General features: G+C 45.5%; 1 protein-coding gene across 3 annotated transcripts in view; it reads right to left on the bottom strand.

Moving 5' to 3' along the window:
* Positions 1-16,949, bottom strand: part of LOC136831487 (CXXC motif containing zinc binding protein) — a 74,531-nt gene that overhangs the window by 15,118 nt on the left and 42,464 nt on the right. The window lies entirely within an intron of this gene.

Here is a 16,949-nt window from a genome sequence, read left to right on the forward strand (position 1 = left end):
CTTTTTATTTCACAGTGTATAACAAATTGTATAAGATGCTTCTATTTCATAAACTAAAACATAATAGCTACCAATTATTTTAAAAATTTAATTTTTCTGCAGACTAATGAAATATCAAATTCAATACAAAGAAAAATGAAATGTTTTTGAACAAAATTTATTTCATTACAAACTCATCAGTTTACATGAGTCTATCTGTGCAGTCAGCACTCCAAGCAATGCACCATATGAGAGAGAAAAAAAAAAAAGAGCAATCTCTCATTACCAACACATCAGGAACCTAAGCACTAACAATAATTGTCGGTCATTCCACAGGGTTGTCTAGATTTTCCACAAGACTAGAGGGAATGGAATGAGGGCCATCTTTGTAAAGTGATGGATTTATACCAAAAGCATAAATACTACAAATTTTTTAAGTAATTTGTATTTTTCCAAACATACAAACCTGAGAGTCTTTACATAGGGATTATGCTTGCAAAGATGAGCTGGAACAGCCATTAACTTTCAAGCAAGGTCGTTAGCTACCGATGGTAGGGGGAAGCCCCGACCACTCGTCAGTCTGCACTCCACTTTGCCTTTCAGCCCAGGTATCAGAATGAGGGGTGGCTGAGGTGGGCCATGAATGTACAGATCTTCAGGTCTGTTTGTTAGGAAAAATACAAGTTACTTTAAAAATCTGCAGTTTGTTCCTACACAAATAAAAACCTTCGGGCTTTACATAGATTTACCCTTTGGAGGGTGGATTCTGGGTAAATCTTGAACCTACTGGATGTTCAACTGTCGGACTTCTGGACCCTTTGAATTAATGAGTTTGTGTCATTATTTAAAAAAGGTGTCGGAGACAATAAAAGGACAGTAAAAGCAATAGGTTTGTTTTATTGTCAGCCCCTCTCTCCCCTTGCTAGAGAGAGGGAGAGGACTTGGATCTAATAATCTATTCCAGATTATAGATGGGGTACTCAGTTATGTATGCTCACCTACATGACACGCCTGACCAGCATGTGACAGTTCGCCACTTGCCTCTCTTCTATGAGAGAGGAAAGGTGAAAAAAAGACAAGGGAGGAGGCAAGTCCCTCACTTGCATTCTCTCTTTTGCTACCGTACACCTTAGGCGAGATACTACCTGTACCTCTAGGGGAGCCGGGTGAGTCACACAACTTGATGAGCAGGACCCAAGGAAAAACGTGTCCAAGGGCCTGTGGGCAATGTCCCGAAGGCAGAAGGACTTGAGTGTGGTTTGTATAGACCACACTTCTGCCCTTAATACATGTAGAACTGACAGGAATAGACCAGTGTCCCTAACCTCGTGAGCCCCTACTAGGATTGTCTCGTGAAGCCAGAAAGAAACTGTGCCCTTGGACACTTCTTTCTTGATAGAGACAGTGTACTAAAAAAGTCATTGACACTCAGGCCTGATATGTCAAGTCCTCTAAAATAGTACTGCAGTACTCTAACTGGACACAGTAGTATCCCGTCCCGATCACTACCAAAATGTCCTCTAGGGAAGCGATCGAAAAGGACTCAAATCTGGTGTCAGGGACTGACGGACTCAGAGTCTTCACTACAAATTCCGGGACAAACTCGAGCATGATCAGTCCCCATCCCCTTAAGTGCTAGCATCGAAGGTCATGTAACTCGCCAACTCTCTTTGCCGATGCCAGGCAAGCAAGAACACAGTCTTGAGGGTCAGCTCCCTGTCCAACAACTCTTGTAACGGAGGGAAAGACTGTTCAAAGCTTCTCAACAGCATGTACATCTCCCACGAGGAAGGGAGATCGATGCCCTTCAAGTGAAGGTCTTGGCCAAGGGCAGTTAACCCTTAAACGCCTCTTGGACGTTTTAAATGTCGTCCAAAATTGTCTGTCAATGCCGAGTGGACGTTGCAAACGTCGACTGAAAATGAAATTTTTATGATAAGTCAACGCTTCACTTATACTTACCCGGTAGTTACATATAGCCGCCGCCTTTGACGCCACGGCAGTATTCAAAATTTCTCGCAAGTAGCGCTATCGCTAGTGGGCAGATCCTCTACCCTCGCCTCTATCGGGTATCGAACCGCCCCAAGAACACGCTATGTTTCTGCCCAACTGCCCAGGTGAGGAGGAGGAGAAAGAGATTATGTAACTACCGGGTAAGTATAAGTGAAACGTTATTTTATCATAAAAATTTCATTTTCACTTATACAACTTACCCGGTAGTTACATATAGCTGATTGGCACCTTGAGGAGGTGGGGCACTGGCAGCTAATAAAATTCTTGGAATTATCTACTTGCAACAAGTTAGACATAGGTTCTCACTTTTAAAGGTAGCTGACTCAGTGGTTACTGCTTGTAGTCTGTTGCCTTTATATTGTGCCGAGGATATAAGGGATCCGGGTGTGTCGACACAATAAAACAGTACCTATTCGGGAGAAATATGGCTGCACGACAAGTCTGATGCCCTGATCAGGCGCAGTACAACAAACAACAACAAAACGAGATCACCTAACATTACCATAAACCAATAGCAAAGATTAAAACTGGAAGATACTAACACATCATGTATCTCCAGGCAACCTTTCAAAACAACAACCCCAACACCAAGGTGAAAATGTTATTAAGGAGCGGACTCCCTTTTCACCCCCCAACACCGCGGTCAGTCGCGAATAAAGGCCCCAGCTGCATTGCACTCTTCAAAACAGTTTGCACGCTCCACTAAATAATGCGATGCAAACACTGACTTGCATCTCCAAAAAGGTGGACTTAACTCAAGTCCTTCACAGATGTTTGCTAAAGGCTACAGCTCTAAAACCGCCTAATCTGCAGGCGCTTACCTTAAGAATACTCATCTCCGAAGTCAGCACACTGCTCATGAGCTTTATCATCAGGCTTCTCAAAAAGAAAGAAAGGGCATTCTAGAGAGAGGCCTAGAAGGATTCTAACCGAGCACCAGAGGTGGTCATTGTAACTCCTGGAGCTTCGCTCTCTGAACGAACCTGAGAGCTCTCACAGGGCAGAGGTACTCCGGTTCTTCGACCACCAATTGGGAAGGTCCTTAATTTCAATCCCTTGGCCAAGGTCTAGACGGGTCTTCGTTCTTGGCTAAGAAACCAAGAGTAGACATACATACTGCCTTCCCCTTAGCAAAGCCTACTCTTTTGTCAATCGCATGTAGCTCACTTACTCTCCTGGCCGTAGCCAGAGCTACCAAAAAAAGAGTCTTTTTCGTGAGATCCTTCAAGGAGATGTTCGCCATCGGTTCAAAGGACTGAGACCGTAACCATCTCAGCACTACGCCAAGATTCCACGCCACTGGTCTCTTCTCTGGTCTCTCTTTGACGTATTAAATGATCTAATCAGATCTGAAAGCAATCTTGACTCAAAGACATCAAGACCTCATGTCGTAAAGACCGGTTAACATGGCTCTATACCCTTTAATGGTAGGTACAGCAAGCTTTTTCTCTCTGTGGAGGAACAAGAGAAAATCGCCATCTATAGACGCCGAAGAAGAAGACACGCTTCTTCGACACCAGGACCTAAACTGTGTCCACTTCGCCTGGTAAACATTGTCGAGGATTCTCTTCTTGGCTTCGCGATAGCTTCCAAGCCCTCTGAAAAGCCTCTTTCGATGAGTCTCCTGACAGTCTGCAGGCGACAAGATGAAGAGCTGGACAAGTTTTGGGTGGAACCTCTGGAAAGTGTGGCTGTCTATAAATCTGGTCTCTCTGGCAGAAGTCTCGGAAGTCTGACAGTAGGTTTAGAAGGTCCGTGGGAACCACCCCTGGACGGCCAGAATGGAGCCACCAGAGTCATCCTTACGCTTCGATGGCTTGAGAACTTCGGAGATTACTTGCCGCAGGGATCTGAACGGGGAAAGGCATACAGGTCCAGGTCCTAATTCAGTCCATGAACATTGCATCCACTTAAAACCGCTTTGTTGTCTGGAACTGAGAGCAGTAAAGGGGTAGCCGAAGCTGCTTGTCGGGTTGCAAAGAGATCTATGAGCCGGACGCCCCCATATCTTCCAAAGCTCCTCGCAGAAACTAGGGATGTAAAGTCCACTGCTGATACAGGACCTGCCTCTTTCTGCTGAGAAGGTCCGCTGCTACATTTTTTCTCCCCTTGAATGAATCTCGTTACTAGTCTGCCAACCCGATCTCTCCGGTCCAAACTAGAAGCTCCCTCGAGGTCTCGTAGAGGGACCACGAGTGAGTGCCCCCCTGTTTCCGAATGTATGCCAGAGCGGTCGTGTTGTCCGCCTGGACCAAGACGCATTTGCCTTCCACTTCTTTTTGAAAGGCTAACAGGGCTAAGTGAACCGCTTTAGTTCCTTTCTCATTGATGTGCCAGTTTCTCTTCTCTTGCCACTGGTCCCGAACTTCTTTTGTCCCCATAGTCGCCCTCAGCCCTTGTCCGAGGCGGGCCGGAAAAAGAGTTAGGTCTGGGTTCGAAGCTGAAGAGGAAGTCCTTGTGACAGCCTTCCTTCTGACCTCCGAATCAACGGAGGCACTCCTCTCTTTATCTTTTCCAAATGGCTAATGTGAAGGAGTCCGAACTGTTTCCTGGGCCGCTCTTGCAGGTAAAACTGCAGTGGTCTCAGGGTTTGCCGCCCAGTTTTGCAAAACTTCTCCACTGAAGTTAAGGTTCCACTTGAGGCTCATCCATTCGCTCGAACAAATCTTCCTCTGCAGAAAGTCGCCGATCTTTCTGCAGGTATGAGGCTATCCGCTGGTTGGACAGAAAAGTCGGAAAGCCTGAGAGTCCAGACTCACTCCCAAATAGACAATCTGCTGACTGGGAGTAAGGGCAAGACTTTCTCGATAATGAGGCCTAGAGACTTCAAGTGACTGAAGAGCCCTTTTGATAGGTCCTCCAAACAGTCTCAAGCAGCTTTGAGCAGCCAATCGCCGAGGTACATGGAAACCTCGACTCCTTCCCAGGTGAAGATGTCTGGCTACTGACAACAGGATCCTTGTGAAACTTGCGGGCTGCCTGATGACCAAGCAGAGTGGAACGAACTGATAAACCTGTCCAAGACCTAACCTCAGGAACTTCCTTGAAGCTGGGTGTATCGACGTGAAAAATAAGCGCCGCCTTGGAGGTCTATCAAAACCATCCAATCCCCTCTGATGTAAAAGACCAAGACCGACTGAGTTGTTCCATGGAGAATTTTGTCTCTGAACCAAGACATTCAACGACTCACGCCCAGGACGTGGTCTCCATCCCCTGATGCTTTCGTGAATCCAGGAACAGACGCATTGTAGAAACCTGGAGAAAGAGGGGCATGAAGCTGTTCTATCGCCTCCTTCTCCAGCATGGCTTGACTTCTGAGCCAGGCGCTTTGAAGGCTCATGGAGCTGTTACACACCCAGAGGCTGCACTTAGGCGACTGAGCAAGATAGCATCTTTAAAACTTGATCAGCCCAAGGGTCTGCCGAGATCTGTTGCCACTCTTGCCAGAACCTTGCAGTCTGGCTCCTACAGCTGAATGGAGACAAAAGGTTCATTTCTTCCTCTGGGGCCGCGAGGTTCTAGGCGGGCTTTGCCTTTTCCTCATCTCGCCAAACACGCTTTAGAGGGTCTTCCTTTATACTGTCCATAATGTTAGATCTAAACATCGCGCACAGAAGCGTGTAGAAAGCACAGGTCTCTTTCGCTTTCGGCAGATCAAGTACAAAAGATCCTGGGTTGACTTCTGGGCTAAAGCCTGGGAATTGCAGCAACTAATCTCTATGAAATAGATGAGCCTTGTTTAAAGGAGAAACAAGAGAGCCGACTTCTGGCTTGAAGAAACACCTTTTGCTAGGAAGGGAGCACCAAAGGCCTCTTTTTGAGAACCCTGGTCAGAAATAAAGAGGCCAGTTCTACTGCACCGTCGCAGATGCCCTCATCCATGCAACTGCACTACTCCTACCACATCAATCCAAGAGCTCGAAGGAAGATTAAATCCTACTCTTCCTGGCTAAGGCCGCACCGCCCAGTCCAGGAAGCTCACAATTTCAAGAGTCCAAATACGCCTTGAAAACTTGGTCCAGTTCGAGGACGTAAAGAAGACCTTCAGAGAATTGGGCGCGGTCCCCATTGGCATCCATGAGACTGGAGAAGTCCCCTGTGCGAGGCAGCCACACCAGGAAAACATTTCCCCAGTCTCATACCAACTCCGTTACGGAAGGAACGAACAGGAGGGGGCATTGAAGACGCTTCTTTCCACTTCCTTCTGCCAGCCAAGCATCCATCTTCTTAAGGCCACGAGACGACAGGACAAGTTTGGGAAGTCCTAAGAAGAAACAGAAGCCTTGTCCTCTGTACTGGGACCCAGGAGACGGAGGAGCCGCAGGCGGTAGAACGAATCAGGGAAGTTCTCAATAAAAGAACTTCAAGAGCTTGTAGGGAAGAGAGGAGTTGGGCGGAGACTTCTCCTCCCTTACACTGCCCTTCTAAGCCCGAGAGGAGTTCAGAAATTGGGGATAAGTCCAGCTGGACAACATCATCATCCAAGTCTCCTTGAACTGAGACTTGAGTTACACGAAAGGGGGCTGCGGTACAGTGACATATTCTTTGCTGTGTCACCGAAAGAGTTTGGAGCCTGTTGAGGAGCCATCGGAGGGCGCCAAAGGAGGCGCGAGTTGATACAGCACCGGTTGTGGCGCCTAAAGGCGGAGCCGCTGCTACCACAACGACAGGAGGCGCCAATGAAGGCGTACGCGCGCTACCGGCGCCGGCAGACACAGTCGCCGAGGCGAGCGGGCTGGTATCACAGGAGGCGCCAAAGAGGCGCACCGGGCACAGCAGCCAAAAGGTGGCGCCAACGTGGAGGCTAAAGCGGCGGCGCTACCGCGACAGAACGGGAGTTGAGGTGGCGCCGCTGGCATCGAGAGGAGCCAAAGAAGAGACTTGATTTGTGACAAAAGTTGTAAAATCGAGTCCAAACGGGCGTAATCTGGCCAATCACAAGCTGTTGAGGTTCATCGAACGCTGGAGCAGGCGCCACAGGAACAGGAGCTACAGGAGTCGCTGGCGCCCAAAGGAGCAGGCCTCTCAGATGTAATCGCTCGATAGGAGGATCCGCCGATAACGCATCGAGACGAGTCCGACGAAGAAAAAGCTCTCCTGCTCCTGCCTAAAAGCTACAGTGGAGGGGAAGTGATCCTCCAGAAGAGCCTTCTTCTTAGGAATCTTCAATGGAGAAAGCAGACGAGACCTCTTCAGTGTCTAGAAGAGTCACAAAACGCCTAACCTCTAGGCGGGAGGAACTCCAACTGATCTCACTGACACTCTCCGCCCTCACCTGGTGTAGGAGGGCCAGCAGCCTGTAAAGCGGCAACAGGACTGCTTGAGGGGCACCACTGAGCAGGTCCCACTCACCTCTTTTTCTCAAGCTCGGGCATGCCTTTCCCTGAACCTGGGATACCTGACAGGGGCCTAGACCTGAGCGTGAATGGGTCGAGAAGCTACCTCCCTCCACAACACTTACACAAGGCACAACACTCAAGATTATCACTGCGTGCCTCACTAATCGGGCTGCAAATTGTCCCCATTTTCTGCATGGAAGACATAAACGCATAAGTTCGAATTGTTGAGAAAAACTACCAGCAGCAGAACCGTATTACCGGTTCGCACGGCAAAAACTAATGGCGTGTTCTTGGGGACGGTTCCCGATACCCCGATAGAGGGCGGGGTAGAGGGATCACCTTTTGTAACGATAGCGCTAGCGAAATTTGAATACTGCCGTGACGTCAAAGACGACAGCTATATGTAACTACCGGGTAAGTTGTATAAGTGAAAATGCTTTTTTTAAATATTCGCGGAAAAATAATTATAGGCCTAGTTTGCGGAAGATTTCAAATCCCGCGCCTCAGCGGATGCTGGGAGTTCACGGATCCAGCTGTTGTTTTGTTTCTGAGCGTCACCCAGACGCGCATGCGCGAATTTCCCCCATCTCGCATCAGAGAGCATCAGAGTAGCGCCTTGCGGGAGCGATATTTTGATGCAGACGTGTTTTGTTGAACTTTTGCGAGTGTTAGTGTATTCATGCTGCAACAGAACGTTTGCAGAGATGTCGCAAAGGCGTCAGGAGCGTGAAAGGCGCACATTGCCTGTCGGAAGTGAGCGTGTGAGGCGAGTTTTCGACTTGGATGCTGGAGAAGGACCCAGCAACCAGAGTGACCCAGCTTCTCAGCAGCGTGTTGTTCGGCCACGTGTGACCTATGGCGACCAAGGACCACATCCCGTTCCTTTACGACCCTAGGAAGCATCGGGGTGTCCTGAGGGGCATCCGAAAACATTTGGGAGGCCTCCAACAGAAGGACATTGATGAGTACTTGTTGGAGCTCGATCGAGAGCAGGTCGAAAGTCCTGATTTCGGTGGTAGTTGATCATCTAGCGATGGCGACATAACGCCTGGCGTCAGCGATGACGAATATTTGCCACCAATGTCCGTATCGGGATCCTCAGCAGGAAAGTGAATTAGAGTTTAGTGGGTTTAGTGCCTACGAGGAGAAAGTGAGTTGGAGGAGGAAGAGGATGACCTCGATTGTGGCTGGTGGGGACGAAACAGAAAGTGATGGGGAAAGTGAAGGAGACGGCCCAGCTGGGAGTGTGAGAGTGCGAAGGCGTGCCCGCACGCGTCTGGCGCGCGCGAGCACAAACCCGTAGAAGGTCGCAATGTCGCGGCAGCTCGGTTGAAGGCCGTTCGTCCGAAAGTGATGAGGGGTGGTCGGAGGACCCCACCCCACCTAACATGCACCCATTCACGGCAGTACCTGGACTGACCGTCCCTGTGCCTCTCACGGCACTGGGGTTCATTCAGCTTTTCCTGACGCTGGAATTGCTTGAATTCCTGGTTGCGGAGACGGTAGATTACGCTCGGTACTGCCGTGAGAATTGCGGACGACGTTGTTGCACACCGCTGGCGGGCTGCAACCTCGGACATGGCGCACTTTTTGGGGCTCCACATATTCTTTGGGATGATGCCTGCTGCTGACGTCAGGCAATATTGAGGCGGAATTTTTTTTTTTAAGTGCGCCTAATGTGGCGGCATTATGCCCCGTGATAGTTTCCTGGCGTTGGACAGGTATTTCAACGCCTTCAACCGAAGGGCTATACCCGAATAACCCCGACCACCTCATCTTAGTCCGCCCAGTGTTGGAGTTCATTCGTGAACGGTGCCAGACTCTCGTGGTTCCTTCAAGAACCTTTCTTTGGATGAGGGTATGATGCCATACAAAGGGCGTCTAAGTATCAAAGTGTACAACCCGAAGAAGCCAAAGAAGTATGGTGTAAAGTTATTTTTTATTAAGGAAGCCAACACTGGATACGTCGTGGACTTCTTGGTGTATTCTGGGGTCTTCTCCATGCTGCATGACGCTGTCTTCGGTCTTGTGAATCGTTTCCGTAACCAGGGATACCACCTGTTTATGGATAATTATTATAACTCGGTATCCCTGGCCCAGGAACTGTATGAAGCAGGTGTGCACGTCAGTGGTACCCTTCGGTTGGTGCGTGGGGCCCGAATGTCCTCAAGAGGTTTGCTAGCCACCCGCAACATCTTGCAAGAGGAGAGACAGAGTGGCGGCGGAAGGAGATGTCTTCGTCATCTGTTGGGAGGGTCCGACTCGTGCCCATGATTACGACGAGTCATGAGCCCATCCAAGAGGAGATCACCCAGCGGAAGAAGACACGCCGGCAGGGCTGAGTTACATATGAGGAGTTTCGTGTCCAGCGCCCTACTGTCATCGAGCACTACAACAGGCACATGGGAGAGTTGATCTCTTTGATCAACTCATCCAGTATTATCCCTTTGCCAGGAGAACCAGGAGGTGGACACAGAAGCTCCTCAAATACCTCCTTCAGTTGGCCCTCCAGAATGCCTACATCATTTACTGTGGGTATAATTCGGACGCTCGGAGGTTGACCCATATCCAGTTTCTTGAAGTGGCTGGGAATGCCCTCATCAACCGATCCGGAGGAGTGGCCTTCCAACGGCGCCCCCCTGCCCGAGCTCCAGCTCTGCCCGAGAGGAAAGGTCAGATGTCGTGAGATACCCCGACATCATAATTCCTCATCCTGCCGGCGCCGCCCCTGCTGCCGCTGACCTTGATGATGACGCTGCCCCTGAAGATGCCGCTGACCTTGATGATGACGCCGCCCCTGAAGATTCTGCATTGAATTTATTTTTAGTTTTATATTTACGTGTGAGTATTCTGCATTGAATTTATTTTTAGTTTTATATTTATTACAAGTTTTCATATATCTGTATTCATTGCTGTTTTGTATAATTTCGTTTTATGGAAAAACAAAGTTTTTCACAACCATTCCTTTTAGTTATGTTTTCGTAACAAAGTAAAAAACAATATAATTTATATGTGTTTATGTATGAATGTCTGTATATATATATATATATATATATATATATATATATATATATATATATATATATATATATATATATATATATATATATATATATATATATATATATATATATATATATATATAATTTTTTTTTACTTGGGTCTCTTTTGGGTAAGCAAAAAATCTCATATTCTGGTGATATTCAATCCTTTACCTTCATTTTGCAACAAACGGAAAGTCTCTAGCACAATATTTAGATTTTTGGTGAATTTAAAAAAAAAAAAAATTTCCCCCGCTCCACGCGAGCGGACTCCGCTGAAAATCCTGTCATTTCTTGCGTCAGTTTGCCGTAATTTTTTCGCCATTTCATATTATTCATTACATAAAGTGTTATACATCAAAATGTGCGCAATTTCATGTAGAATACAACAAAAATAAATCATTCCTTTAGCTCTTCACAGTTTTTTAATATTTTACTTGAAATCACGATAACTGACAAAATTTTAACATTCGGTCAACTTTGACTCGACCGAAATGATCGAAAAATGCATCCGTAAGCCATAATTATTACATTCGAGTAACAATCAATCATTTACCTTCATTTTGCAACAAATGGAAAGTCTCTAGCACAATATTTAGACTTTTGGTGAATTTTTGGAAAAAATAATTTCCTCTGCTCCGCGCGCGCGGAATCCGCTGAAAATCGTGGCATTTCTTGCGTCAGCTTGCCGTAATTTTTTCGCCATTTCATATTATTTCTTACATAAAGTGTTATACATCAAAATGTGTGCAATTTCATGTAGAATACAACAAAAAATAAATCATTCCTTTAGCTCTTCACAGTTTTTAAATATTTACATCGAAATAACGATAAATAGAAAAAATCAACCTTCGGTCAACTTTGACTCAACCGAAATGATCAAAAAACGCATCCATAAGCCATAATTATTACATTCGAGTAACAATCAATCATTTACCTTCATTCTGCAACAAACGGAAAGTCTCTAGCACAATATTTAGATTTTTGGTGAATTTTAAAAAAAAAAAATTTTCCTTCGCTCCGCGCGTGCGGACTCCACTGAAAATCGTGGCATTTCTTGCGTCTGCTTGCCGTAATTTTTTCGCCGTTTCATATTATTCGTTACATAAAGTGTTATACATCAAAATGTGCGCAATTTCATGTAGAATACAACAAAAAATAAATCATTCCTTTAGCTCTTCACAGTTTTTTAATATCTTCGCCGAAATCACGATAACTGACAAAATTTTAACGTTCGGTCAACTTTGATTTCGACCCGAAATGATCGGAAAAACGCATTTGTAAGCCATAATTATTACATTCGAGTAACAATCAATTACTTACCTTCATTTTGCAACAAACGCAAAGTCTCTAGCACAATATTTAGATTTTTGGTGAATTTTTGAAAAAATAATTTCCTCCGCTCTGCGCATGGACTCCGCTGAAAATCCTGTCATTTCTTGCGTCAGTTTGCCGTAATTTTTTCGCCCGTTTCATATTATTCGTTACATACGATTGTTATACATCAAAATGTGCGCAATTTCATGTAGAATACAACAAAAAATAAAACATTCCTTTAGCTCTTCACAGTTTTTAAATATTTACATCGAAATAACGATAAACAGAAAAAATCAACCTTGGTCAACTTTAACTTTCGATCGAAATGGTTCAAAATGCAATTGTAAGCTAAAAAACTTACAGTCTAGTAATATTCAATCAATTTCCTTCATTTTGGCACAACTGGAAAGTCTCTAGCACAATATTTTGATTTTTGGTGAATTTTGAAAAACTTTTTTTACGTCGGCGTTACGAATTCATGCATCATTTTGTGATAATATTTTCTCTGTGTTGCTTTAATCGTTTTACAATCTGTTGTATACCAAAATCATAGCAATTTAGTGTACAATACAACTAAAAAAATAACTCATTAGCTTTAACCGTTTTTTTCCTTACAGCGATTTGTATACAATTATATACGAGTTTTTTTTTCTCTGTCATATATTCCAATATTTATATATGATAATGATATATTTTTCATTTCTGATGATTGCATACTAAACTTCAGGCAAAAGAAAAAAAGGAGCCAAAAATGAACTCTTAATCTTGAAAACTAAGCGCTGTGATTTTTGAAAAAAATTTTTTCCGCTTGGCGCTACCTCTCGGAGGCCGCCGGCATACGGGAGACGTTTTTGAAAATAGGGCTTCAGCGTTAAGGGGTTAAACATATGGGATATTCAACTGCCCTTTGTAACCCCAAAAAAGCTGAGAGAGAGGGAAGCTTCTCTCGGTGAAGAAGCAAAGCTCCTAGCAGAGACCCATCGATGACAACAACCACAGGAAATGGTAGCAAGAGACACTGGTGATACCTCTCTATGTGCGGCTGGCATAGCAGGTTGTGCCGAGGGAGAATCTCTCTCGGTGCTTTGGAAGCAGAACTAGCAGGTATGCATACCACTCAACATGTAGCCACTTGGGAGCCACCATGGTCATCCTGAGATTTGGGGTGATCATGACTCTGTTGATCTCCCAACGAATCAGACAAAATGAAAGAAAGGTGCAGGCCTTGAAATTGTCCCATGGCTGTTGGAAGGTGTCTTCTAGAACTGCCCATGGTTCTGGAATGATAGAACGGAACACTGGCAGCTTCTGTTGTGTCGGGTTGCAAAGAGATCTATCGTTGGGAGGTCTCAAAGATTGGATAATCTTTTGCAATGTCTGGGTGTAGGGCCATGTCCCTATCACCTGACCTTGGTGACTGAGCTTGTCTGCCATAATGTTCCGGTTCCCTGGAATGTACCTGGCTGACAGCTGTATTGAGTGTACGTCGTGCACTTGCACAGCCAACATGTGGAGCTGAAGGGAAACCAGTCCTCCCACCCCCACTGCTCGTTGATGTATGCCACTACCGCGGTATTGTTGCTCATCCAACACCACAGCATGCCCCACCACTCAATCCTGAAACTCTTGTAGGGCTAAAATGCTGCCTTGAGTTTCAGAATATTGATGTGGAAGTGTCTGTCTTACCAGTTCCACACACCTAAAACCAGCAACTCTTCCAGGTGTGCACCCTATCCCTCAGTCGATGCATCCAAAAACAGAAGCATCTCAGGAAGGGGAGTGCTAAATGGCACTAAACACTATTATGAGGTTCCTGTCGTCTAGCCACCAGGCTAGGTCTTTCCTTACTTCCTCTGAGAGATGAATCAGGAAGAACTGGGTTTCTTGTCGGTGACCAAAACCCCTTTATTCTCCACTGAAGGGAATGAAAGTGAAGCAGCCCATGTGGGACCAGCTTCTCCAAGGACGACCGGCAATAGAGAACGACTGATCACTGCCGAGCTCGTTGCTCCTGTCGAGACAGGAATAACTGCACTGCCTCTCTAAACTTGCTGATATGCAAGTCTAAGGGGGGACTCTGGCTGCTGCTGTATCTATCAGCCTGCCCAGATACAGTACCGTACTCTACCCTCTGCTTGGGTGTGAGATCAGACTCCTCGAAATTGATTAGGACTGCCAGGTCCTAGAGCAACTGGGGCTCACCGGGTCTAAGCAATCCTCGAGATACCTCAAGAGATATATCCTGTGTGAATGGCCCCAACTGTGGCTCACTAGGACTAAGCAATTGTTGAGATATCTCAAAAGATGAATCCTGTGTGAATTGCCCCAAGCCAATACCAGGGTGTACACTAAGGTGAACACCTGGGGAGGGGTTGAGAGCCCTAAACAAAGTGCTCTGAACTGGAACACCGTCTCCCCAAGGGTAAATAGGAGGTACTTGTGAGATCATTGGTGGATGAGTATTCAAAAATACCCATCCTTAAGTCCACCAAAGCATGAATTGGACTCCCTGATGGTATTGAGTACTGACTGTACCATTTCCAACTTGAACCGACTCGGGTGAACAAATCGGTTTAAGAGAGAAAGATCTATGACAGGTCTCTAGCCACCAGCCATCTTCTCTACCAGAAAAAGATTATTGTAAAACCCCAGAGACCGATATGTCACAACTAATATCTGTATGTTGATTTTGTCGTGAATGACATCTCAGATCCTAGTTTGGAAGGAGAGAAGGGCTTTTGTATAGAAAAAGACTGCATGAAGAAATTCCAAAGTAATCTCTGCCCTCAGCTTGGATGTCATAGCTAAAATAAACTCCGTGGTAATTCCCAAATTGTGTGCTGATTTTTGTGATTGTCTTGGATTATTCTGAGATGAAGTACTGAGAAAGATAAGGAACTATTTTGGGACATATGCCAGAGTTGGAGATTTGTTGATAATATTTTGACTATTGGTAGTATAAGTTAGGCTAAGTTAGGTATGTGAAGATTGTTAGGATAAACTTTATTGGTAAGTATGAAATAAGTTAGGTTAAGTACTGAAAGATGATAATTGATAAACTGTGGCAAATGTAAATAAAAGTAGGATAAGGTTAATAAATTAGGATAGGTAAAAAGAGTTTTCTTTAACCTCGGAATCTGTTCCCAGTTGCGTCAAAGAAAAAAACCCAACAGAGTGAATGCCAGAATGCTCTGAACTCATTTTCTCTCTTGCTGGGCTGGGCCTGGGTCCATAGATCGGGGGGGGGCTTACTGGCCTGGGAAGGTGAATTCCCAGGACCGGTACTGGTGCACCGGGGATACATGGAACCCTGGGTAGCAGTTGCTCCATGCCAGTAGACAGATCGCGAGTTGCAGTACTGGTAGTACTGCAAACGAGAGATCCTGCAGCCTTTTCTGTGGAAGAAGGCTGGCTGTCAGAAGCCCTATGGGACTTCTTACGGCTGGGAGAGGCAGCCTTGTCATTCCTTTGTCCTTCCTCCACTTGCTGGCTTCACAAGAAAAAGGGAGGAGGTGACAGAACACGGCGAAGATGAAGATGAAGACGAAGACGAAGACGACAATGATTCTTGAATCGTCTTCTTTGACATCTGCCGGTTGTGGCAGGCCTTTGGACAGCAGGGTGTGGAGACGGATGTCACCAAGGGAAGACGATGTAAAGGGTAACCCAAGTGGGCACACTACCTGAGGCATGATCAAATGTATCACTGACGTAGTGATGGCCCTCAAACTGGTAGACACTGTAACTGTAGACTGCAGTACTGTAGGTACCATAGACACAATTACAGTGGCACCAGTACTGGAGATCTTTGGAAGCCTTTAAGTGGTAGATCAAACCCTCAACACTTGACTCCCCCGGAAGGCCTTAACCCGACTTGTTTTTTCAAATGTTGTGGAGCCCAAGGGGCTTAGGGCATCCTTAGGCCGCCCGGGGGAGTCAAGTGTTGAGCTGATCTACCACTTGAAGGCCTCCAAAGACCTTCCAGTACTGCTGCCACCATAACTGTGACTACAGCACCTACAGTACTGCCGTCTACAATTACAGTGTCTACCAGTTTGAGGGCCATCACTAAGTCAGTGATATGTTATTTTCATAATAAAATAAATTTTTGAACATACTTACCTGGTAGTTATATATATAGCTTAAGTCCCTGACGTCACGGCAGAATTTCAAAAACTCGCGGCAATCGCCGATCGGGTAGTCAGGTGGTCCACCTGTGCACCCTCTACCCAGGTAACTGGAACCATTCTACATATTCCTCAGATCTTCCATGCCCCTAGTCTCTAGAGGGGAGGAGGGTGGGAATTTAATTATATATAACTACCAGGTACGTATGTTCAAAAATTTATTTTATTATGAAAATAACATTTTCAAACATCTAACTGACCTGGTAGTTATATATATAGCTGATTGACACACCTTTGGTGGAAGGTCAGAGACAGCTAACATCGTTGGAATTGAAATACTAAAAATTTGCAAAACCAACTAAAGGTTCCTACCTGTTAAGGAAGCTGACTTCATTGTTTTCCTGCCTCATTATGTCTGCATTCCTTAAGAGATCCAGCGATCCACCTAGGGGGCTGAAAAATCTCTAGGGGCTGTCAACCGGTGTCTAACCTCTATGTGACTAGACCTCCTTTTAATACCCTTATTCTGGGCGCTACCAAGGAACAAAAGACCACCTAACTAAGAGAACTGAAGTAAATGATATTATTTAAAAACTGTCTGCTAATGCTAATGATTGCGGAAGGCTGCGTCCAGCCTTCGCAAACAACCAAAAACAACATCTTAGTTCCAAGGAAGAAAAAAGGGTATTGGGTTATGGGATTGTAGCGGTAGCCCTTTCTCTCACTACTGAATTTGCAGCTACAAACGGACCCAGCGTGTAGCAGTCTTCATAAAAAGTCTGTACCTGTTTAAGGTAATGTGAGGCAAAAACAGACTTGCTCCTCCAGAAGGTCGTATCCAAGATACTCTGGAGGGACCTATTTTGTTTAAAAGCTACAGAGGTTGCTACCGCTCTGACTTAGTGTGCTTTAACTTTCAGAATTTTGTGGTCTGCTTCCCTACATCCTGAATGAGCTTCTTTTATTAATTGTCTGATAAAAAAGGACAGAGCATTCTTAGACATTTGTAAAGAGGGTTTTTTGACAGAGCACCAAAGCCCTTCTGAGTCCCCTCGTAAGTCTTTTGTCCTTTCTAGATAATATTTTAGAGCTCTTACTGGGCACAGAGTTCTTTCTATTTCCTCACCTGTGAC

This window comes from Macrobrachium rosenbergii, chromosome 48 (genome assembly GCF_040412425.1).
Source record: "Macrobrachium rosenbergii isolate ZJJX-2024 chromosome 48, ASM4041242v1, whole genome shotgun sequence".
In the NCBI taxonomy this organism is placed as follows: Eukaryota; Metazoa; Arthropoda; class Malacostraca; order Decapoda; family Palaemonidae; genus Macrobrachium; species Macrobrachium rosenbergii.